The sequence below is a fragment of the Mandrillus leucophaeus genome, unplaced genomic scaffold, assembly GCF_000951045.1.
Source record: "Mandrillus leucophaeus isolate KB7577 unplaced genomic scaffold, Mleu.le_1.0 Scaffold84, whole genome shotgun sequence".
In the NCBI taxonomy this organism is placed as follows: Eukaryota; Metazoa; Chordata; class Mammalia; order Primates; family Cercopithecidae; genus Mandrillus; species Mandrillus leucophaeus.
The window spans coordinates 6,615,478-6,641,132 of NW_012109141.1; the positions used below are offsets into that span (position 1 = coordinate 6,615,478).

At 34.0% G+C, this 25,655-nt stretch overlaps 1 protein-coding gene across 3 annotated transcripts in view; it reads right to left on the reverse strand.

Annotated features, from left to right (window-relative positions):
* CCDC102B (coiled-coil domain containing 102B) overlaps positions 1-25,655 on the reverse strand; it is a 350,923-nt gene that overhangs the window by 237,512 nt on the left and 87,756 nt on the right. The window contains exon 1 of one of the 3 annotated variants that reach the window (XM_011968356.1): positions 21,683-21,784. The exons of the other annotated variants lie outside the window; for them this stretch is intronic. The gene's annotated coding sequence lies outside the window, so the exon portion shown is untranslated. Of the gene's footprint in view, positions 1-21,682; positions 21,785-25,655 lie in introns of those variants that run through there. 3 annotated transcript variants of the gene reach the window in all.

The following is a 25,655-nucleotide window of genomic DNA, read 5'->3' on the forward strand; positions in this document are numbered from 1 at the left end:
TTGCCAGAAAGTAGAAAATGATGAGAATAAATGACTGCACTAAATTTAAGACAAGCAGCAAGTATTTATTTTTAGGCATTGTTATTAAGGGCCCAGTGAGGCTAATTTATTTTTAGTGTTTTTCATTTCTGACTTAAGTATGTAGTATTTGTTCTAAATTTTTGTGTAGTGTGAAGGACATGAATTTGCTTTTGGATCACCAAACTCCAATACTTTGGGACATCCTCTATGTAACATAGAAAATGAACCACACTGGGAAGCCAGTTATCCTCATTTAGAACATTCTAACCACATGAATTAGATATAAGTTCAAACAGAAAAAAGAAATGAGGCAGTCTATCTACTTCTGACTATTAGCTTTCTAAGGAAGACTTCATAATCATGTCATAGGTTAGGTGTCCCTGCTGTAGTCTCTGAGCACTGGTATCCATACTTCATAAATTTTTATCAGAGTTTGGTCCATGCTTCTAAATTATTCGATTACTGTATCTTCCACACCAGCTATGCTGTGAGCTCAATGCAGGTACTATCCATGCTTCTCTCTGCTCACCATTCCATCTGCAAGGCTAGCACAATGTCTGTTAGAGTGGACATTAAGTAAATATTTATTGTATAAATGAAAGAATAAATGAATGAATGCGAGATATTTAAAAGAAAATAATCTAGCAGAGATTATTTATGAAGAATTCAGAAAGAAGAAATTTTCTTACCAGGAAGAAATGATATCAATTTTCACAAACTTTTCCAGATAAGAAAAAAAGAGTTAACACATGCCAACTCATTTTATGAGGTCAATAAAACCTTGATACCAAGACCTTACCAGGACTTAATTGCAAATCTCTCAAGCTGACATAAATGCCCTAACCGAAGTGTTAGTAAGAGAAATTTGGTGTTTAAAACAATTAATATATCACGAAGTTGAATATGCTTCAGAAATATAACTTTGGTTTAGCATTTGATTATCAATCATTGTGATTGACTTAATAAACCATATTAACAAAATAGAGTGGAAACACACCAATCCATGAATAACATGCATTTGGTAAAATTCAACATCAGTTTACAATTTGAAAAATTAACCACCTAAAAATAGAAGGGAAAGTCATTGATATGATAACAGTTTTCTGCAGAATACCTAAAGCAATCACCTTTAATTTTGAATTATTGATAGCTTCCCCCTGAAAACAGTATGAAAAGGATGTGCCTCCTAATGCCACTACTGTTCAGCATTATATAAAAGGAGAGGTCTAGCCATTAGTATGATGAGGAAAGGAAATTAAATAGAAGTGAAAGTGAATAAAACTCTCATTTTGTCCAATATGATTGTGTAAGTAGAAATTCAAAATAATTCACAAACTATTAAAACAATTAAGTGATTTTTAGTAAAGTTACTGAAGTCAATATACACAATTATGTATATTTCTACATTTTAGAAACCAGTATTTAGACATCAAATGTCAAATAGTAATAATTAATACAATTCTATTATAGCATCACATGCATTAGGTAGCTAGGGATGTACCAGAAGATAGGTAAGCTTACATCCTATAAACTACAATACACTCGTAAGACAAACTAAAGAATATCTAAAAAAGTGAAGGAACATATTATGTCTGTTTGTGGACTAGAAAGCTCAAAATTGTGAGGATGACATTTATGCCCAAATCAACCTATGCATTCAATAATTCCAGTCAAAACTTCATACATTTTATTTTGTGGAAATTGGTAAGTTGATATCAACACCCATTCGAAAATAGAAAAAGTCAAAGAAAGCCAAAACTTTTTTTAAAAAAAGAACAAATTTAGGGAATTATATTATTGGATATGAATGTGATATAAAGCTACAGTAATTAAGACAATGACTCATTGGCTCAGAAAGAGACAAATAGACAAATGAAAGAGATTTAAGAGTCCAAACACGGATCCACATCTCTGGGGACCTAATTTATGACAGTTCAGTATGTGAAATAATTTGTCCCTTTTTCAACAAAAGGAACTAGCTCAATCATGTCCATATGGAACTAACAGCTACATCACAGCTTATAAAAAAATTCAGTTCCCAATAGAATGCTCACTAAAAGTGTAAAAACTATAACCCTCCTAGAAGTCATCTAAGAAAAATCATTCAGGATATTGCAGGTAACAAAGATTTTTCTAAACAGGATATCAAGCATTAACTACTAAGTAAAAATATTTATAGATAGAACTTTATTAAGCCTATGAATTTCTGTTCATAAGAAGAAAGACATCGTCAACAGAATGAAAAGGCAAATAATAGCGTGAGGAACACATTAAGCGTGCATATTTCCACTGAGGACTCATAAAGTCACAGACTGACATGAAAAAGTTAACCATATGATTTTTCAATAACATGCTAAAAATTTGAAGACGTACTTCATGAAAGACAACATGCACATAGGCAATAATCACATGGATAGTTCTTACATTATATGTTACCAAGGAAGTGCAAATAAAAACTGCAATGGAAACCCACATCCCGTAAGAATTGTCATAGCAACATTATTCCTAATTGCTCAAAATCGAATGAATCTTTGTCTATAAACTAAAAACGGATGCAAAAATTTTACCATAGTTACTATGTAACAATAAAAACAGATGAACTAGTGCTACAGTTGGAGGAATCTCACAAACAAAATGCGAAGTAAAACAAGATGGCACAAAATAATACATACTGTACAATCTCCACTATAACAAGTTCAAAAAGAGGAAAAGCTACTCATGAAAACTCAGAACAGTGTTTACCCTCAGTTGGAGTGGTAATGACAGGAGGAAGGCATGAAGAAGTCTTCTAGAATGCCAACAATATTCTATTGGGTATTGGGTATCTTGATCTACTTGGGTGTATTCTTTTTAAAAATTCATTGAGGTGCATATGTTTAAATTTATTAACTTTACATAAAGTCATTAACGTTGAATCTCATTTAAATAATCACAAAGCAGCCAATTGCTAAGCACTAGCCTTACAAATACTACGTCTTTTCAAATTTCTAGCTGTCAAGTAGCTTCCAGATTAAGCAGGAGAATAGACATGATAAACAGAATACTATCACAATATACTAACGTGTTCTCCCATGGAAGTACAAAGATACCACAGGGGCAGCACAGGGCCCGAAATTCACAGATCTCAGCAAGTTGTAGCTCAATTCAGCTATGCTGGAAAGGAGACATGTTCTTCCAAAAGAAAATACCCTACACAAACTCAATGAGTCTCAATACGTTGTTGTAAAATAATGTAGTTTAATAGGGAGATTTTGAATGGACTTAAAATACAAAATAGTAATGAAATGTGTATATATAACATATATAATGAAAATGTTAGCTTTTCTTCTAATCATGTGCCTTTACTACAAGGAGTATATCACAAAATACTAGTTGATACATGCTTTATCTTACCACCCAAATTAAATTATCCAGTTATCTCCTTGTCTTATGAAGTTAATACTCATTAAAACAAGTATGTTCAGATAAAGAGGATTTCATTATCATATATTCCTTCTGTTAATAGAAATGAGGCATGAGTCTCAGCAGATGATGTGGAAAGCCTTTAGCAAGTCTCATGACCGAGTAATCAATTTTCCTATGTTTACCCTGCACACCCACACACATGACTGTGAACATTTGCTTAACAACATCTTCATTCACAGTTATCTTTCTCGCGTTTATATAAATGTTCAATCTCAATAGATAACAAACAAGATTCTCTGGGTCTGCTTCAAAATAATGAGCAATAACACAAAGATAATTGAACTTGCAGAAAAAGCCTAACCACTTCCTTCATCTTCTTTGAATATATTTCCATTTGCAAAGAGTTGAGACAGAAAAACAGAACCAAGATAATTATTTTGCTGTTTGAATGTTAAAATGGAAAATGCAAAAAAATGACGGCATATTTTGGAAGAAGGCTAAATTCAAATGTTGAGTTCCTTTTGTTCATTATGTTTATGAAAGCCAAATTTACTTTTACATTTTGAACACTGTTTGGCAACCTAAAAATCTTTCCTCAGACTCCCAAGTGTCCCACTGAGTTCTGTTGTGTGAAATCTAGAAAACAAACCCGTATTCAAATATATTTTATGCTTTCAGATAATACATACTATTAACAAGTCTAAAGAATTCTCAGGCATATGTAATCATGTGAATCAAGTGTTTTATAAAAGTCATCATGAATTGAAATAAAATATAAAAATGCATGCAACATTTTATAACAGTGGATTTTCCTACTAGTAAGAAAACATAAATGGAAAATAGCATAATTTTTGGTCTGACCACCTTGGGACTCCTGTGGCTTGAACACAACTCACTGATTTCTTTCTCTCACAATGCAAACCAATGGAACAGACAAGAGTATGTTGTGTGAATCATAGCAGAAGTTAGCTTGAATACAAAAACATTTTATTTCCTGTTGTATTATACACTAAGGTAGATGAACTGATCATTGCCGTATTTAATGCTGCTTTTAGACATTATTACTGATCTTAAAATAGTCAATAGCTCTTTAAGAGAAATTTTCTGCAAGACTTTTTGTTCCCTTGGAAAGGGAAAAGGAGACCAGGCGTGGTGGCTCATACCTGTAATCCCAGCACTTTGGGATGCCGAGGCAGGCGGATCATGAGGTCAGGAGATCGAGACCATCCTGGCCAACACGGTCAAACCTTGCCTCTACTAAAAATACAAAAATTAGCCAGTAGTAGTGGCTAATTTTTAGCCTGTAATCCCAGCTGCTTGGGAGGCTGAGGCAGGAGAATCACTTGAACCTGGGAGGTGGAGGTTGCAGTGAGTCAAGATTGTGCCACTGCACTCCAGCCTGGGCAACAGAGCATGACTCCATCCAAAAGGAAATAGGAAGAAGGCTATAGTGAAAAGTGACTTGATTTAACTTTTGAACAGGGAGAGATTTTGGAGAAGTTAACTTTTCCCAGACTCAGTTTAAACCATAAAACTGGAGTGATTTTACCTACAGTTTATTGTTAGAACATACGCTACAATATGCACACTCAGATACCCCAGGCACAATGTAGACATTCAATAAATGATCATTCTTACTACATGAAATTCTCTTTCTGTACATGATGAATTTGTGGCTGAAGTTAAAATACAGAGTCTAAAACCAATGTTCATACATTTCTGATTACTAGTACCAAATCTTCAGTGAAGATAGAGGGTATTATCACAAGAATCAATCTTTGAACAATTTATTCCATTTTCTACTTCTCCTTTGGACAATAAAAAATCTGCTACAATGAAATCAGGCATGGGATTAATAAAATTTGGAAAGCAAAACACTTAAAGATAAAATGAAGAATGAGATACGGGAGTGTGAGCAATCCTTTTTCCAAATTATCTAAAACTATGGGAAAAATGAATTGATATATTGAAATAAACAACTCAAACTGATTTTTCCTTGGTTCCTCTCTAAATGGAATGCACATTTTACAGAGCCCTAGCCCTGTCATCAACTCTTAGCTTACAGTTACAGTACATGAACTGCACGATCCAGATTTTTAAAAAAATATATATATCTTGTATCTATAAAAAGATGAAAAAAAAGAAGTTAGTGCAAAACTATTTGAAAACCAAACTAGAGTTCAGTGTGTGTGTGTGTGTGTGTGTGTGTGTGTGTGTGTAAATGGAGGTGAAGGGTGACTGCTATGAGAGAAATGATGAATCTATACCATATTTCCTGGTCAGTTTGTTCCATTTTCATCTGTGTTCCCATGCTCTGGTTAATCACTTCATTCTGTATCTATGGCATTGAATAATAATTTTAATATATGTGTTTCCATACCAGTCTATAAGCTTCTTAGCAAAGAACTTATATCTTATTTATCCTTGTCTTCACAGTGACTAGGACATGGAAGACATTCAACTAATGAATCTAGAGAGAACTAATTCTATAATTCAATTAAAATGCAGTTTACAATTGCCCCAATGCATATACGTGCAGTTTATGTATGTCCATTGGGCCATAACAAGTGATCTTATCCCATGCATTTGAATACACAGATTTGTTGGAGATGAAAATATATTTGGTGTCTCCATGTTTGTATGTGTGTAAATCAAAGAAATGAAGGAAAAAGTAAGAGAAGAATGATTTGAAAGTGATCAGTTACTTGTAATATTTTAGAACTGTTCTCAAAGAAAATTTAGTTTTTAATGACTTAAAATCTCAGAACTAGCAAATAAAAAGCATGTTTATTGTTATATGATTACATAAATTTACATAAAATATATAAAATATCCTCCTTTAACATAGAATAGTAAAGAACTCCTTATGTTACAAGGCAAGACAATCTGCATTCTATTTGTTAATATTCTGTTGAAAATAATTTTTACTGGCAAATATTTGTGGATCAAAAACTTTAGCAATGATATAGGTGTGTATCAGAAGAAGAAATTTATTCTAATATTTCTGGAGTATTAGTTTTCCTTAGTACAGTTTGTGTTTGGCCTTTAAATATAAACATACTGGAGATTTTTTTTTTTCTTTTCAATTTGTTTTCATTGCAAATGAAATATTTCGGGAAACATGCTCATTACTATTATTTGTTCTTAAAACACTCTGGGGTCATATACATTTTTTAAAACCCAGGTATTCTTCTTGATATTATTTCTAAACATTAAGTATATAGTTTCTGTAATATGATATTCACCTTATCATTTATTGCTCTGTCTTTAGAAATGTTTAGTAAATCAAAAGAAATGTTTAAATAGAGAAAATTGCTATATTTTAATCATTAATTTTCCTTTGAAAATAATATGATTATACATGATAGATTTTAGTTAATGTCTGAATATAGCTGACCATTGAATGAAAAACTAACCTACATTTCTGGTCCAAAGTCCTATAATAATGTTTCTCTGAAGGAAGAAGTATTAATTACCCAAATCTATTCATATTGTTTCTTGATGAAACCAGTTTATTTCTATTTCAGTGGCTGATTTATTGAGAGAGATGTTCTAAATTGAATAAATATTTCTGGCTAATAGTGCTCAAAGCCTGTAATTAAGAGAAAAGCCTAGAAAAAAGTGATTAATTGCAAAACAATAATTTGCACAGCTAGAAAATTCCTCCATGTGAAAAAAAACAGATTGAAAAAATGTTTTCCTCCTTTTCCTAGAAATTGGAGTAAAGAAAATACTCATTCTGTTTTCTAAAAGCAAAGCATAAATTTTCCTGCTTTAAGGAGTTTAGATAAAGCCTTTTATACTTCTCACTCTATAGAAAATTAATTCCATTTTTCTCATTTTTTCCTACTGATAAAACGCACCACTATCCTTTCAGTTTGTGTAAGCCAAAGATTTAGGCTTCCCTTACTAACCATTCTTCATCATCTTCTATATCCAGTCAATTATAAAGTCTTGCTCATTTTAACTTATAAAAATTTTTATTTGCATTCATGCTTCTCTGTCTCATCCACTTTAGTCCAAATACTATCACTGACTCTAGGATGTCAGTACTCAATTTCTGTATGTTAATTCTTCAGAAGGAATATTTTTTCCACACACACACACACACACACACACACACACACAAAGTAGAAGCACCAGCTTGAACTAAAATATGTACCTTCACATTTTTAACACAGGGAATGCTTGAATACTCACTAGGGTCATGATTTCTTTCCCTGCCTCTTTGCATTTTGCTTCCTCTTGATATATTCAAATATATCAACCTGCCCAATTAATATTCAACATCTGAAAGACACACCTTCTGCTACAGAGGTATTTGGTCACTCTAAACTATAGAGGCGCTATTCAAATTTGCTATTTTGTTCTTTAAAATGCTTTTCTATTACTTAAAGTAAACTATTACGTGAAAGTTGTTTTCTATTGCTTTAAAATGACCGTAATCCAGTAATCATATATAGCCACAATTTCTAAATGATTACCATGGTCCAGGAATTAAAAGGAAAATTTCTCCTGGAATAGAGTCTTTAGTTGAGAATTAAGTTTCATCACAAAATACATCTTAAAATTTTATCACATTTTATAAAGTAGAATGAAAGCTATTGGATGCTTTAACATAATGTGAATTTTGAATCTATTTTTAAATAAAATTATTCAAATATATTTTCCTGTCAAAATGGTTAATACTCTTAAGGGAAATACGAAAATCTGTTTTTGTTTTCTGTAAACACAACCATGATGTGTAGCTTTAGCAAGCTTTTCAACAATAGAATGTTTGACAAGAAAAGATTAGGCACTGATTTGTAATGGTAAAACTCTAACACTGCGAGTATATTTGTTCTTACACAGTTTTATTTCAATCAGCAGTGGTAGGAGAATCTTATACTATTTTTCCAGATGGATAATTTAAAAGGTACCACATTCAGTGACTGAGCTATTTTCCCCTTTAAGTGAACATTCTCAGCATATTAAATCCTACCTCAGCCCAGTATTTGTCTCTTCTGGCTTTGGACATTACCTTCCAGGTTCAGTTTTTCTCCCTACCTCTGAGAGTCAGCCTGCAGTCCTCTGTGCTTCACGCAACCTCAGGATCCTCACCTGTCATTACTGCTATCTCACTATGCTCCCCTTCCAGAAAGCCTTCTTCCTTTCAATCTCTTCACTACTTTGTCTATCTTGTTCTATCTCCCTCTTTCTTAAAGACCCTTCTGCCTGCCTAAATTGTTTGCTTTCTTATGTTTTTTGTTTGTTTTTCGCTCTTGTTGCCCAGGCTGGAGTGCAGTGACAAGAACTTGGCTCACTGCAACCTCTGCCTCCCGGGTTCAAGTGATTCTCCTGCCTCAGCCTCCCAAGTAGCTGGAATTACAGGTGCACGCCACCACACCCAGCTAATTTTTGTATTTTTAGTAGAGATGGGGTTTCACCGTGTTAGCCAAGCTGGTCTCAAACCCCTGACCCCAGGTGATCTGCCCACCTCACAAAGTGCTGAGATTACAGGCGTGACCCACTGCGCCCAACCTCTTATGTTTTTGTCAACATAGAAAAGAAACTGTTTATTTCAAGGTTTCCATGAAGGCTCTGTATTGTTTTACACCTCAAGGATGTAGAACCAGAAATACCATTTGACCCAGCAATCTCATTACTGTGTATATACCCAAAGGATTATAAATCATACTGTTATGAAGACACATGCACATGTATGCTTATTGTAGCACTATTCACAAGAGCAAAGACTTGGAACCAACCCAAATGCCCATCAATGATAGACTGGATAAAGAAAATGTGGCACATATAGACCATGGAATACTATGTGGCCATAAAAAAGACTGAGTCCTTTATAGTGACAAGGATGAAGTTGGAAACCATCATTCTCAGCAAACTAACATAGGGCCAGAAAACCAAACACCACATGTTCTCACTCATAAATGGGAGCTGAACAATAAGAACACATGGACATAAGGAGGGGGACATCACATCCTGGGGCCTGTTGGGTGGTGGGGGACAAGGGGAGGGATAGCATTAGGAGAAATACCTAATGTAGATGATGGGTTGATAGGTGCAGCAAACCACCATGGTACGTGTATACCTAGGTAAAAAACCTGCACATTCTGCACATGTATCCCAGAACTTAAAGTATACTTTAAAAAAGAAAGAAAAAAGAAAAGAAAAGAAAATTTTTCAAAACAGACTCTCTAAAAATCACGATCCTAGAGAACCCAACCTGTCTGGAAAAAAAGCATTAAGTTTACAATTACCCAAGAGTCACCAGCATTCAGGAATCATTCAAAAGTGATGGAGAATAAGATATGCTAATAACAGAGATATGATTTCCTGGATTAAGGCAGATAGGGAGAAAATTTTTCCTGAATATTTTTCTAATGATATTGTAAACCAATACGTTGATTCATTGTTGTATTTCCATTTTAATCAGATATAAATCACATGTGTGATATCTGCTAAGTCTGAACAGGGCTTACCACCTGCTGAGTGTGTATATGCAAATGATTGTCCATTATATGAAGTTTTTCAGTGAGATTTACAAATAACTTGATTGGTTAAAAAAAAGACAAGACTAAAATCTATCTGAAAATTGAATTTGTGTAAGAGAGTTGCTTACTACCTCTTTCCAAATTTTTTGGTGTTATTAGATTTTGTTTGTTGTATTTTTTAAAACAGCATCTGTTGTACATATGCACCCTATTTAAAGATTAACACTTTCAAATCTATCTCTAAATATAAATTTGACTAAAAAATCTTTATGCAAATTAAATTACACATAATGAAAAACAAGAAGTGGTGAAATAATGTTAAGATTTTTAAAGTATACTTATTTTCATTTGTCTTTACTTCGATTGTTATCCAATTTTGAGTTTTAAAAACATATCAGTAACTCATGTGAAACAAAAGCAAAGCAAGCGACAAACAAATGAGCAAATGCAGGTAAAGCAATGTATTTTAATGATCATTTTACTATAAGCATTCACACATGTATATAATGATATCTACTCATTCCTGAAAGTTGTTAAAGCTGAATAAGAATAAACATTTCTTAGTTTTTGAATCTTGAATTCATTCATTTGACAAATATTTATCAAATTCTACTATGGTCCAGCCATGAAATTCTAGGCATTGAAGATGTACCAGTGAATCAATAGATGTAAAGGTCCACTCTCGTGGAGCTTACTTTTGATTATGTGTAAAATCTGACTCATGGAAATAAGTATGTATTTATTTTAAAAATTATGTAGCTATTTAAATTAAAAGTTTTCAAAATTTCGTTGGTTACAAGTTATTTAGATGTTAACATTTTTAATAGAACAAAAATAGCGTTAAATTATTAAAAACAAATTGCTTTGAACATTATAATTTTCAATAGGTTTTCATGTACATCAAAAGCTGGAAAAACTAGAATTCCATAATCTATAACACAAACCGAAACTGTGTTTTTAGAGTTTCTCTAAAATTCTGAATTATCTCCCAAATATCAATATTTATATGGTCAATTCTTCTTCCTTTATGGAAAATGAGGGACTTCTTGGCTGAGAGTAAACTTTACTTTCTAAAATTTCTCAAAATATTTGAGACAGGAAAGCCAGCTGCTTTCACCCACCCGTGGCAACATGTTCAAAGCACAATATTGTAGAAGCTCAATTACATTTATGAATGTTCCAAATTACTGCAGGCTGGATTTAGTCCTTGAATGATATGCTTTTATTAATGTAATTGCAGAGGATGTTGAGAAAACAAAATTATTCGTGAACATGAAACTTCCCAAGTTTCATAATTATGTTTTTTCTTAAAACACATAATCTATTTTGAAATCACAAGGTTACTTACCTCTGAATAGCAACAGCATAAATTTCAGAATATATACTTCTTATGACATAAATTTTTAAAAATAAAATCATGTAAAATTCATTTTGTATGTAAATAAAACAATTTGTTAGTATATTGTACTATAAAGGCATTAAACCCATCATTTTCTAAAGCCAAAGAGCTTCATAATCTTCAGGAAAACTGAAATAAAAATGTGTAGTAAAAGCAATGAAATAACAATGGAATGATTCAAAAACCAAATGTTATTTTATTATGCAACAAAAAGAAATATTAATACATGCATGTGTATCACCAAAAATTTTAGGAACAGCAGCTAGTAATATTTGACAAAATGCTGGATTCTTTGTCTTGGCCACTCTAATCTTATTTATAGAATCATTATATTTATATGAACTCTTCTAAGATAAAAATAATATCCGTCACGTTTTGTTCTAATCTTTCCATCTTAATATAATATAAAACAAGTAATCAAATTTTAGATATGTTACTTGAAAAACAAGATAGAATGGTTGTACAATATGTGAGCTACTTCTTATAATAGTGAGATCCAAAATGTTGATTTCACTGGGAAAGTTACATCTATAATAGAAAACTTATGGATAGGTTTGTAATCTTGAGAAGGAAAAGACATGGAATCTTAAAAAAAAAAGTTAGCTTTTGATTTCAAGATTAGTTGCTTAAATCCTAGTGAAACGTTCATCCCTGCTCATACTTTCTCCATGTTAACAAAAATAAATTAGTAATTTATTCAGACATAGAGGCCTCCAACTCTGCAATCATCTTTTTTTTAAAGTGTTGATATTTCTGGTTTTCATCTTTTGACATAGGAGAAGGTAGAAATAAAGAAAAAAACAATTCAACTAGAAAGCAGAATCCTTAACACAACTGCTGATTGATCTGGGATCTGTTTTCATTTGTTTCCTTTCATTTTGACATAGTTGTTTGTCTTAGTAAAGACAAGTAAAGGAATTGGATTAAAAATGTCAAAATAACAGGAAGTGAATACTCAGTGTTTATATTTCTCAAAAGATCTGTCTTTCCGTCCCTAAAACAGAAAATGGATGTCATGTGCAAGGAAAGCTGCAAAGGGTTGAAGACCAGATTAAACTCTTAGATTTCTGAAAGCTTGCTTGCTTTTTATTTTGCCTCCCAATCATGTAAATATTTTCTTCAATTCTTTCCCAAGTAATTCCTGTAATGTCATATCTTGAATCTTCCTCAAAACCTCTATTTTTTACTTGTTTTTCTTAAATATCTCATTATTTCCCAGATCTATACATTGCATTTAATTTACAAAACAAAGAGAAAAAGTACTAAGAACTGTGTGGACTCCTAAATTGAGATTTATCATTTTTATCATTGCCTGATTTTCACACCTATTAAATTTTCTTAATTTAGTAAATTTTCTTAAATTATAGCAAGCAGAGAATATATTGGTCCCAGTTGTTTCTAAAGGCCACTGTCTTTTACATACTTCTCAGTATCAAAATAACATAAGTATGTAAATATGATAACACGAGAGCTATGGTAGAACCCAGAGAACACTGGTTCAGAAAACGTGAGGTAAATTCTCTTCCTTGATAAGGACGTTCAAACTCATGTGTGTTCCCCCTTTCAACAAGGACATAAATATCAATATGAAATATATTCTATGGTTGCTATGAAGATATTTTTGAACTGTTTACATTCTGGAGTGTTAAACCTGTGCTGTCTTAAACGGTAGTCACCTATCAGATGTAGTTAGCAAACACTTGAAATGAAGGTTGCCTGAATTGTGATGTTTGGTGAGTATTAATTAAACACAGCATGAAATGTAAAATGTAAACTATCTCATTAATAACTTCATATTAATTATATTTTGAAGTGATATTTTTGAAAGATTGGATTAAATAAAAAATATTATTAAAATTAATGTCACATGTTCGTTTTTTAACTTTTTAAATGTAGCTACTTTAAATTGCAAATGTTGCTTGAATTATATTTCTATTGGACAAAATAGCTGTAGGGCATCCAAAAAACTTTAAGAACTTTTCTCTTTCCACAGAGAATTTTACAGAAATAGAAAACTGTGTTCTGATGTTTTTCAAACATGTTCAGAATGTTTTGGCAATATTGCTGTCTCTAACACCTAGAGGCTTCCTAAATAGAGGAAAGTAAGATAATTACTAACAATATTACTTGCAAATATATGCTTGAAAAACATATTCTACTGATAATAAAAATGCACACCAAAGTAGCTATGCCTGCTATTCAAAGGTAAGTGAATGTGACATTCTCATTCTCTGCCACATGGCCACATAATAGAGAAGAGGTGATGTTGCAACAGTCATGCAAAAATAAAATGAACATCATTTTAAAAATTGGATATATTTGCTGAACATTCTTATCTAAGCTTTGAAAAATCCCATTAAAATATATTTAAAGCTGTTTAGACAGCATGGGAAAAAATAATTATTAATTTTAAAAATGTATGTCATTGTTAAAATAGCAGTAGTATTGTAAATAAAAACCTAAAAATAATATTAATTCACGTGTTCTTAACATTAATAATACACATCATTTTATTTTTATCCACAATTTTGGCAAAATGATAAATACCTAAAAAATATTATGGGCTTGCAATCTGCTGTATTTGAAGACTTCCTTGTCTTGCTTTGATCCCTGGCTGAAGATTGTTCTTTAATACAGTCTGTAGGACTGATCAAAACGTTACATAAGCAGAGAGAAAAGTAAATGAGATCATTGACAACACTGTAGAGTCTTGGCATGGGAATGGATATTAACATTTATCTAATGAAACTAATTATGTTAATAGATTAGGAGAAGTTGAGTATGTTTTCAGGGACAAGAAAAATGTTAATGTCCAAAGTATTTCACATCTAGTGTCCTTACAATATCCCCACCTCTCAGTTCCTATTAATTCCAATAATATGACCTCACCCACCCACCGGCTGGTTATGCACCTAGATCCCATTACCATACTAGCATTTCTTTCCATATCAATGATAAGCACCTCTCTGATTACCCTTTACTATTGTCCCCATAACTGTCTTCTTTGACCCAACTATGGCCTCCTATCAATGGATAGTATTGCTTTTTCTCTCTTCCTCACCCGCATCACATCCACTCTCTCCTCCCTATTCTGTCTCCAGTTTTAACAAATTGCTCTGAGCAAGCTTGGCATTCCCGTGACCCTACTTGCTTAGAAACTCTAATGTCAGTGAATTACAGCTATCTTCCTGCTCCATGTCTGCACCTACACACTTGATCATGCTTCGAGAAAACGCACCCTTTTCTATCTGGTGTCACCTCAGTTTCTCAACTCTGAACCTCATATGGGCCTCTAATATAGCCAAGCCAACCCTACCACAGGGAAATTAATCTTTTTCCCTGATTAATTCACAAACATTCTACTGAGTAACTCCATATATTCTCTATCTTCAAAATTTTAATATCTTCCTCAGCTCTGCCTTATCTGTTGAGATTGCAGAAGTTTTTCTATTTCACTTAGAAAAGATAGGTAATTATAAGACAACTGCCATCCACTGGTTCCATCATATCTATGTGTCTAATGGATACCCATACGTCATTCTGTCTGTTTTTACAGAGACTCACTCCATGTTCTTAACACCAAACTTCCCATTTGTATACTCTACCTGATTTCCTCTAATCCACTCGAGGACATGGCTTCCTCAAATACACTCCTCTCCTGTTTAGCCAGTTTATACCTCTCTCTAGATTAGATTATTCCCATTAGCAAATGTACATGCTGTAATACCCTCAACATTAAAAAAAAAAAAAAAAAGATTTCAATCCCCACCCAGCAGCCATTCCGTATCTTTGGCATTTTTTTTAAAACAAAAATTATTTAAAAGACACTTTCATTTATCTCATTTTCTCTTGAAGTCATGGTATTGTTTTCAACTCTAGTTTGCCACAAAACAGAAAATCAGTGACTTCTACACTGCAAATCTAATGGTCAACTCCAGGCCTGAAATTCCTGTTTTACTTGACCAGTCAGAAGCCCTGTATGTGATTGTCCATTTCATCATTCACTTTTCTTGGCTTCTGAGGGCATCTTCTGTCGTGGTTCTCCTCCTACTCCCTGGTAGCTGCCCACATTCTATCTCAGCTTCACACCTCTGACTGGAGGCGCTGCAACACTGAGACTTCAGGCTGGGGCAATTGCTCTGGGTGAAGGCATCCAAGCCTTTGCCTTCAAATTCATTAATATTCTGAAATTTCCTAATATCTATATCTCTGGTCTGAGATGTTCCTTTATCTCCAGGCTCATGTGTCCAGCTGCCCACTTAACAGCACTAAGTATATCTAATCAGCATCTCAGATTTCACATGTTTAAAAATAAACACGTGAACTCCCCTCTCATTTACACCTGCTCCTCCACAGTGTTTCCTGTGTCGATAAATGCACATTTGACTCTTCTAGGTTTACAGACCAAACTTAGGGGTTATCCTTGATTCCTTTATCTTTTCACACTGCACATCACTGTTGGAAACTCCGTCAGTTCTGGCAGGAAATATGAAATACAGCCTATGCAGAATTTCAAAAACTCCATCTCTAACAACTCCTTCAAACCACCTTGTTTCTTACCTGAACTATTGTATTGTATCTGGCCCCCCCACTTCTACCTTTTCCCTACTCCAGTCTACAGCTGAGTGATGCTTTAAACACTCAACTTATGTTACAATATTTCTAGGATCCCAACATTCAAATGACTTCCCATCAAACTCAGAATAAAGGGGTTGTAGTTTATGATGTCCTCATGGTCTAAACATAAACCACTCTGAACTCTTCATCGGGATCCGTGATTTCCCGACCTGAGGCTCCTACAGTTGGGGTATGAAGAGGCCTTTTAAAGGTAAAATAATATTAGGTTGGTGAACATGGAAACATTGAAAGTAATGGCAAAAACCACAGTTACTTTTGCACCACCCTAATATCTTGAAGCTTAAGCTGGATTTACTTCCTCCCCAAGATGCCTCTGTCTATGCCTCCTTGCCTTGCTCATTTCCTGCAGCTGCCGGCCATCTGGCCATTCCTTGAAGGGACAAACATTCTTCTGACTTAAGACTTTAGCACATGTGATTTCCTTTGCCTCTACCTCTCTTCTGCCAAGATTCCTCGTGGTTAGGTAGCTTACATCCTCCAACCTAACAGAAGGGACATTCCCTGGCCATTTCAAGAGCGCATGCATGTTCTATTCCCTTTTAGCCTGAATTTTCTTTTTTTTCTTCACAGTACTTATCATGACTTAATATATATTTATATAGTATGTATGGATTCTATTGCTTTACCAGCTAGACTAAATGCTTAATGAAAAGAAAGCAGTTTTACTTTTATTCACATCTCTACGTCCATTGCTAGAACAGTGTCTGAGACATGGTAGACATTCATTACTAAATGGATAAATCTAAAACAGAGTGACTTAGAACTATTCCTTTTCTTCCAAAAGGCAAGCATTACAAGTTCCACTAAATAAGTCAGTCTTCTCTAAAGAAGGTGGCTTTTGGATATTAAATGCTTGTAGGCTTTTAAAATTAATAACGAAACAGTTTTAAGTGAGGTTAACCCCAATCACACCACTTTAATTGCTGTCAGCAACTTTATTCTCCCAAGTACTTAAATAATACACAAATACGCCTATGATGATGATCTGTATCTACAAAAGATGATGATTTACACTTATTTGGCCAGAAATACTTTTGAAACAGTGTGGAAAGTGGACAGGATATTTGGGAGAAAAAAGCCATGTGTCCCTTTCAGAGATAAGGGGTTTCAAAAGAATCAGCAGATGGGAGGTGGAGTTTGTCTTCTGCACTATTTCTACTTCTGATATCGTTTTGGATAAAGATCTATGCTTCTCGAGTGTGTCATTTATATTAATTCAGATAAACATCCTGCTCAGTAATATGGAGGAAACTTACAGCCACAGAGTAAACAATGACAGCCAACCATAGACAATGAATGGACCATGTGAGATCCAGGAGCAGGGTTTTGCATTCAGTATCTATGCTTAGGCCCCAACCTTTTGTGAGATGCCTGTATCTGAAATAGCCCTCCTAGTTCTAACCCATGAATACTGGAATTTCTCCCATTAATCTGCATTATCAGGTCAAATGTATTTAGTCCCATACCCAAAATGTAAAAGCCAGCATGTAAATTCATACAGCATTAACACATTTAGAGGCCATTTGTAGCACGGCATAATTGCGACATCCACGTTTTTAATCCATGCAATCATAAATTCCGTAACTTAAGTTTCATTATTACAAAAAGATTGAAAAAGCCTGGGCAGTATCACAAATAGGACAGCAGGGATTCTAAGCAGTTGCTTTGACCCAACTCATTCCTACCATTGACAATACCTGTAAAGTGATTTCAAAACAAAGATAGAGCAAAGCTCACCTGAACCCTCAGCCAGTCCCTGGGATTATTCTAGCTCCAAATTAAGAAGAGGTTATAAACAGAACCTTCTAGAATTATATGAAACACCAATGGATTATGGCACTTCCACATCTTTCTCTTTTTTCCTGTGCTACCAAATGTTACAATCCCACTGAACATCTTATAATTTTCATGCTTTATTGTGAAATACATTTTCTTCTCATCCAGAGAAGAAACCCGTGTTCAAAACCCTTTATGCCAATAGAAGATAGAAAATTCATGAATATAGGCTGACTAATAAGACTATTTGATCTTTTGCAGATGTCATAAATGTAATATTTTACCTAATGCCTTCACAATCCTAAATTCACTAAGGGAGGAAAGGAAAGATTGTATGAAACACTCAAAAGTATTTACAAATGAAAATGAGTCTAAAGTTGCTACAGATTTTTCTTCATGGAACTGTTGCCTCTTTACCTGTGTTATATTTCCAAATGTTTACTGCAGCTTAGAAACATATGCTCCCGAGTCAGTGACTAAAAATCCCACTTTATTTTTGGAAGCTTTAATCCTACAAATTTGAAACAGACACTATGATAAGATACATTTATAAATTCTGCAGTGAGCATATGTTTTTTTTCTCAATATTAAGGACACCTTTTTCTTTAGCTAGCAAAAAATCCTTCTATCAAAATTTTGACATCAAATATTTTTATGCCTTTACTACACACAACAGCAATTCTTTTAGGAAATATCATTAAATATAAATCAACTCAGATAATATTTAAGTATATAATAATGTTAACAATCCTTTGCCAAGCTATGACTACAATTAAATGGCCTTGAGCACAACTTCCAATACAATATCTAGTTTTCCTTTTTACAATCAAGGTCTCAGGCTCACATTCAATCTCCGTTGAACATCTACAATTAGTCGGGCACTGAGGATGGAGTACTAGTTATACAAAATGCCTTCTATATAATATATTCTTAGAAAGCAACCTAGACCTGTACAAAAATGAAATGTCAAGGTCAGGGACAAAATCTTTGCATTTCAACTATCCTCATTTGTTTTCATGTATGGCAAAAAGATACTCCTTCAGTAAAGGCCACTTAATGATAGTATGCTTCTAAACTAGTAGATAGCATGTTTATAAAATGATAGCATAGTTTCCATCATATACACATTGAACAAAAAAATACTCATTGTTATGAAATAAGCTATAATTTTAATTTCATTGAAAAAAGAAGAAGAAAATGAATGTTATTCCAGACACTAATTCTACTCTGAGAAGAAGTAAAGCAATGTGTTTAAGGTTTGGATATATGAAGAAAAACATGTTAATAAATAAGTTCTATTCTTTTTATACTGTATTTTACACTATCTATTACAATGTGAATTTTATATATGCTTTTCGCCCATTGAAATGAAACTTATACAATGCCTTTACTTGATAATAACTTGGTCATTCCATAGTTTTAAGACTATTTGGTCGCTTCGTGTTTGTTGATATCACATATCAAAAAGAAACAGAGGAAAGTCAGTGCATCCCCAGTGTCATTCCTGGCCACCTCACACGTCTCATTTGTGAATAGGTAGTATTCAATGCAAATCAGTGATGACATTTTCTCTGAGAATGCAAAAGATATCTTCTCTAAGCAGATTTAAGAAAATGTAGAGATAGAAAAGCATAAGTGTTGAATATGAGAGCAGCTAATTTAAATGTAAAAATTACCCCCTTATTTGCAGTGTCAGTCTCTCTTCTCTCAATTCCCAAAGGAAAAGCGTGGCCCAACTGACAGAACGGTGATTCGTCTGGATTTATAGAATATTGGAATGGATCTTTGGACTGTTGTCTCACTGCCTCCTCCCTGCACCCTATAATCCCAATGTCCACTTCAAACCATTCTGCTTGACTTCTGCCAGATTCACATTCCTAGAATACCAGTACAACATAGTGGAAATAGCGCTGGAGCCAGAAAGACATCTGAAATTCTGGTTCCCTCACTATCTTTATCTGTGGCTTTCAGCAAATCATTGAACATTTCTGAACATCAGGTTCCTTCATGTGCAAAATGAAAATAATGTGTAAAATATTGTTCATTTTATTGCATAGTTATAAAAATTGTGGATATGTATGTAAATCATCTTGCATGCAGCAAATGCTATTATGTATTGGCAAAATGATGATGATGATGGTGATGGTAATGATGATGAAAAGAGGCACAGAAACTCCATCTCTCTTCAGAAACTTGCAATTGGACCCTTTGTATGATATGTAAAGACCAAATTTTTCTGTGTGAAATGTTAAGATGCTCTATAAATTTTTCCTGCTCTATGTATTGAGTACAATGTCTGCTACTCACAAAGGCATATTTTTTCTACTCCAACCAGTGAATTACTCACCGTTCTTTTGTGCTATGTGCTAATTCATGTTCAAAACCCTTTTTGCCAATTACTTGTTCAAAGTAGAGTATTCCTCTTGCTTTCAGCACCTATCCAAGTTCTACTAGTTTTTCAACACTCAGTTCAAGAAGTTGAACTTTTCTTTAAAGGCTCTGGCATCTCTTTAGGACTGATATACCTACTAAAAAGGGAATTTCTGAATATTTTGGCATTATGGCAGAATTCAATTTGTCTTGTAATATCAGCATAAGAGATATGATGACCTGAGATCATTTTTTGTATTTTAAGAATTACATCCATAGTTTTGTGGCTCTAATAATTAGATAAAACAATCATAAATTATTTTGAAGCCACGCCCATAGTGAGACCCAAAAACTATGTCCCAATGATCAAGCAGTTATTGACTCCAATGATAACATATGAAGTATGCAAAAGAGAGACAATGAAATGATCTATGATTTCATAAGAACATATGAGATTTTGGAAAATAAAGCAATTCACATAAAGCATTTTTCTGAATATATTCAAATACATCACACAAACCTACATAGATACTGTGTCACTAACTTATAAATATTTCTCTCTAATTTATTATTTTCATTAAAATATGAAATAGAATTCAGGAATATTTACTGGATATATAAAAATATTTATTGTCAATAACATATTTTACTAACAAGAGAATATTTACTCAAAAGTTGTAATAGCACTATTTCCCACAAAAATGATAGCAAAAACACATTCACATTATTTTAGAAAACAGAAAAGCTGGTATTGATGTAAATAAGAACATCAATAAATATTTTATATATTTTGGTGCCTATGTTACTGACATATTTCTAATTACATTTTTAAAGAATCTTTCTTATATTTAATAAATGTACCCACTTGACATTCAATTGATAATTTATCTTTGCAGAAAACATAAGCAAATGCTTATCGATGGTTTCCAGAGATTTTTTCAGTTTTATAATTTATTTCTATATAGCTAAACATCATTTTTATTATGCACAGGATTTTATTAGTTTATTCTGTATCCCTATCTCCTCCACATTATACAGGTAACATGTAAAGAAATCAATATTCATGCTAAGTTTGAAATATACTTTCCATTAATGAATACAATAATTTAGCATGAAGACTCAACAAATGAAAAGAACTCAAGGTACATGAGGCATAGATAGAAAGTTTTTCATAACACTTTTACTTTTTTACTGTAAGAATATAGATTCCTTCAAACACAATGACTAATTCACATTCATTTGGAACTATGAAACAAAATTTTAATATCAACATACACTATTGCTGTCTAAATGTAGAGTTGAAATTCTTACCTGAGTTTGGTTTAGTATACAGTTATTTTTTAAAGACAGGAAATGTATGACAAATTGTCAGGATAATAACACCCACAGTGGAAAAATGAAAGGGGTAAGGAAGAAATCACTTTAAAAAGAAACTCCAAATCCTTCTGCTTCCCAGCTCTACAGTAGTTTTGCTCTGCATCTTGTAAGCAACTGTCTTTGCTCCGAGAACAACACATGCTCTGCCTCGGCAGGAAAATATAAAAATTAAATAGAAAACCACAAGGTTATTAAACACTCTTACCCTCTGGGCTTGCTGGGCTGCTCCAGCGTCTCAGTTGCAGCCACATGTGTAAACAACAGAATTTCCTGCATCCTTTTCTCATCTGTACAGTTCTGGAGTCCTAGCCAACAGGATTATTTCCAGCATTAAGGGCACTCCACACAAACTCAAAAAAGATTCCCATTGGTTGTGAAATTTTATTGAAACCACTACCACAACCCCCTCTTTGGGTCACCATTGAGCCAACCAAAATAAAATCATTTTTAATGTTCCCTAAGTATGGTTATCCAAAGCTTTCCATACAAGCATTTGAAACCTGTACTGTGGATGAAAAAGAAAAACACACCCACGCCTTCATCCCCAAGTGTACTTAATGTTTAATTACAACAGTATAACTTGTAATAATAATAGAAAAAACTAAAATAGCAAAGCAAAATAAAAGCCTAGAAAGTACCTATCTGCAAAATATTTAAAATAATTATACTGCAGATTACAAGAACAATATAAAATATTCATCCAATCTGATTTGCATTAGATTGCACAAAAGCAAAAGCAAAAGAAATCATATTTAATAAAAGATTTGAGTATACAAATTATGAAACAAGGACTGTATATCAAAACCCTTGATCGTGGTCACACTGGCAGGAATGTGAGCTGTAGTCCCTGGGGTGCCCAGTGAAAGCTCCCTGGCTTTTTCCCCTTTCCCTGGGGAAAAAGAATATGAAGTAGCTTTCCAGTGACATGACTCAGCCGTCAGGAAGTGTTCTGATGGGGGTTGTCGGGGGAGGTCAAAGACCGCATAAAAGAGAGCTTCTGTGGTTGAAACTAGCAGTAAAAAAATGTCCAAAGTAGAAAAGAAAAAGTCAAAAGGTAACAGGATTGACTTGCTCCTTGTAAGTAGCACAAAAACAACATGTGAAATGTAGGCAATAATGTCTTCGAATTGTTTTATTTTTCACTCTTCCCTAATTTGTAGGCTTATTCTGGTGTTATCGTCTATCTCTACTTAATATTCTTTTCCCACTTACTTTCTGATGCAATGGAAAAGGTGGCCAGCTTCCTATATAAAGCCAACTGACCCATTCGAGCTAAACTTAATCATGATTCTCGCTCTTCTATCTTTGAACATTCCCTCTTGTCCGGATTTTCCCCACGAGATGTTAAATACCATACATTCCTTGGTCAATTTCATGTATGCCGATGAACTTTACTTTCAATTCAGTCATTTTCACTTTCAGGTACCATTCTTTCCATCATGGCCAAATGATTGAAAGTTCTCCAGCCAAGAATTTTATTTAGTCTTGCATCCATCTGATTTTAATTCATCAAAGTGACTACACACACACACACACACACACACACATATGCATGCACATAAATATTCTATTTATTTTTAATTTTTCCAATTCACCTCAATCCTTCTTCTAGTTGACATCTACACAGCCTTTCATACTGTTCACAACCCTGCCCACATGAAGACATCTCTTATCTTGGCACAACACTCTCCTGGTTTTCCTCTTGACCTCTTTTGCTGGCTCTTCTCGTCCTCTTTGATGATGCCTCATCCTCCATCCATCCATTGGTGCGTGTCACGTATATTCTTAGATAAATTTACATTAAAAAATGTATATTCTGTCTCTGGATGATGCCACCCATCCTCCTAGTTTCAATTACCATCTTTCTTTTTGGATGGCTCCCAAATATCTACTTTTAGACCCAATGACTGTCTGAATTTTCAGTACTTATACTTGTCAGCCCACTATTCCCCTCACCCAGAAAATGACACAGATACAGCATCAGCTTGTCTAAACTGAAATCATCATCTCTCGATGGACCTGCTATGTTATCTATACAACTGTCAACCCAGTTTTACAGTTTCTCAAAGAAAAATCCTGTAAGTCACCCTTGACTCCTTCTACTAGTTCCTTTTCATTGTACTTCAATAATTTGCCCAGTCTTCTTTTTTTTTTTGTTTTTGTTTGCTTTTTGTTTTTTTTTTTAATTTTTAAAAAAATTTTTTAAAATTATACTTTAAGTTCTAGGGTACATGTGCATAACGTGCAGGTTTGTTACATATGTATACTTGTGCCATGTTGCTGTGCTGCACCCATCAACTCATCAGCACCCATCAACTCGTCATTTATATAAGGTATAACTCCCAATGCAATCCCTCCTCCCTCCCCCCCCCCCATAGGCCCCGCTGTGTGATGTTCCCCTTCCTGAGTCCAAGTGATCTCATTGTTCAGTTCCCACCTATGAGTGAGAACATGCAGTGTTTGGTTTTCTGTTCTTGCGATAGTTTGCTGAGAGTGATGGTTTCCAGCTGCATCCATGTCCCTACAAAGGACACAAACTCATCCTTTTTTATGGCTGCATAGTATTCCATGGTGTATATGTGCCACATTTTCTTAATCCAGTCTGTCACTGATGGACATTTGGGTTGATTCCAAGTCTTTGCTATTGTGAATAGTGCCGCAATAAACATACATGTGCATGTGTCTTTATAGCAGCATGATTTATAATCCTTTGGGTATATACCCATTAATGGGATGGCTGGGTCATACGGTACTTCTAGTTCTAGATCCTTGAGGAATCGCCATACTGTTTTCCATAATGGTTGAACTAGTTTACAATCCCACCAACAGTGTAAAAGTGTTCCTATTTCTCCACATCCTCTCCAGCACCTGTTGTTTCCTGACTTTTTAATGATCGCCATTCTAACTGGTGTGAGATGGTATCTCATTGTGGTTTTGATTTGCCTTTCTCTGATGGCCAGTGATGATGAGCATTTTTTCATGTGTCTGTTGGCTGTATGAATGTCTTCTTTTGAGAAATGTCTGTTCATATCCTTTGCCCACTTTTTGATGGGCCAGTCTTCTTTTCTCACTGCCACTACTCTGGTTCAGACAACCATCATGATCTTTCTAGATCACTGCAGTGTCTCTCTGCCTCTTAAATTGTCTCTCTTCTCCCAGCCTTCTGCTCCATCTCTAAAAAGATACAGTAGTCTATTTCCGGTACTTATGCACTTGAATTCCCTGAAGGATTTTTAATCTTTTTGTCAACTCCCTTTTTCGTAATACATTGGCTTTTCTTGGTTTCTAAAACACAACTTTCCTAGATTATTTTTTCACCTTTCTGACCATGTCATATTTTTATCTCCTCTCTAATTACTTTTCTCTCCTTTCAACAGTGGAACACCTTCAAGAAGCCATCACTGGTCCTATTCTTATTTCACATTTCTGTCTAGGTGAGCACATCTATTTTTGAGGCTTCTTTTGCCACACATATTTGGTGAGTTGAATTGTGTCCTCTAAGAAGATATGTTGAAATCCTAACTCCCTGTACCTATGAAAATGATTATTTGGAAATACGGTCTTTGAAAATGTAATCAAGTTACACTGAGGCCATACTGAGTGAAGGGGAACCATAATCCAAGGACTGGTATCTTCATAAAAAGAGGGAAATGTAGACAAAACACACAGAGGAGAATGCTATGGGAGAGACAGAAACAGCAATTGGAGTGATATGTCTACAAACCAAGGATTGCCAACAATCACCAGAATCAGGAGAGTCAAAAAAGGGTTCTCCCCTAGTGCTTTCAGAAAGAGTATTGCTGGTTGACACTTTGATTTTGGACTTCTGTCCTTCAGAACTATGAGATCAATTGTTTTAAGTGACAAACGTGTGATATTTGTTACAGCAGCCCTAGTAAACCAATAGACATATAATTCTGAAATATATATGGTCTTTCCTTAATAGTTTCTAAAGCTTCAGATCTGTATTTCCAAAGTCTAATGAAATATTCACTAGGAGCCATTCAAATCTTTCAATAATCTCCAATCCTCCAAGCTCTTATATTTCTTCCAAATACTCTACTGTACCTTGTAATCTCAATCTTAAATAAAAACACTGCCACCCATCGAGTCTTTCAATCTAGAAACCTCTTTGCTATTCCTAAGTTCTTATTCTTCTTCACCATTCAAATTTAATA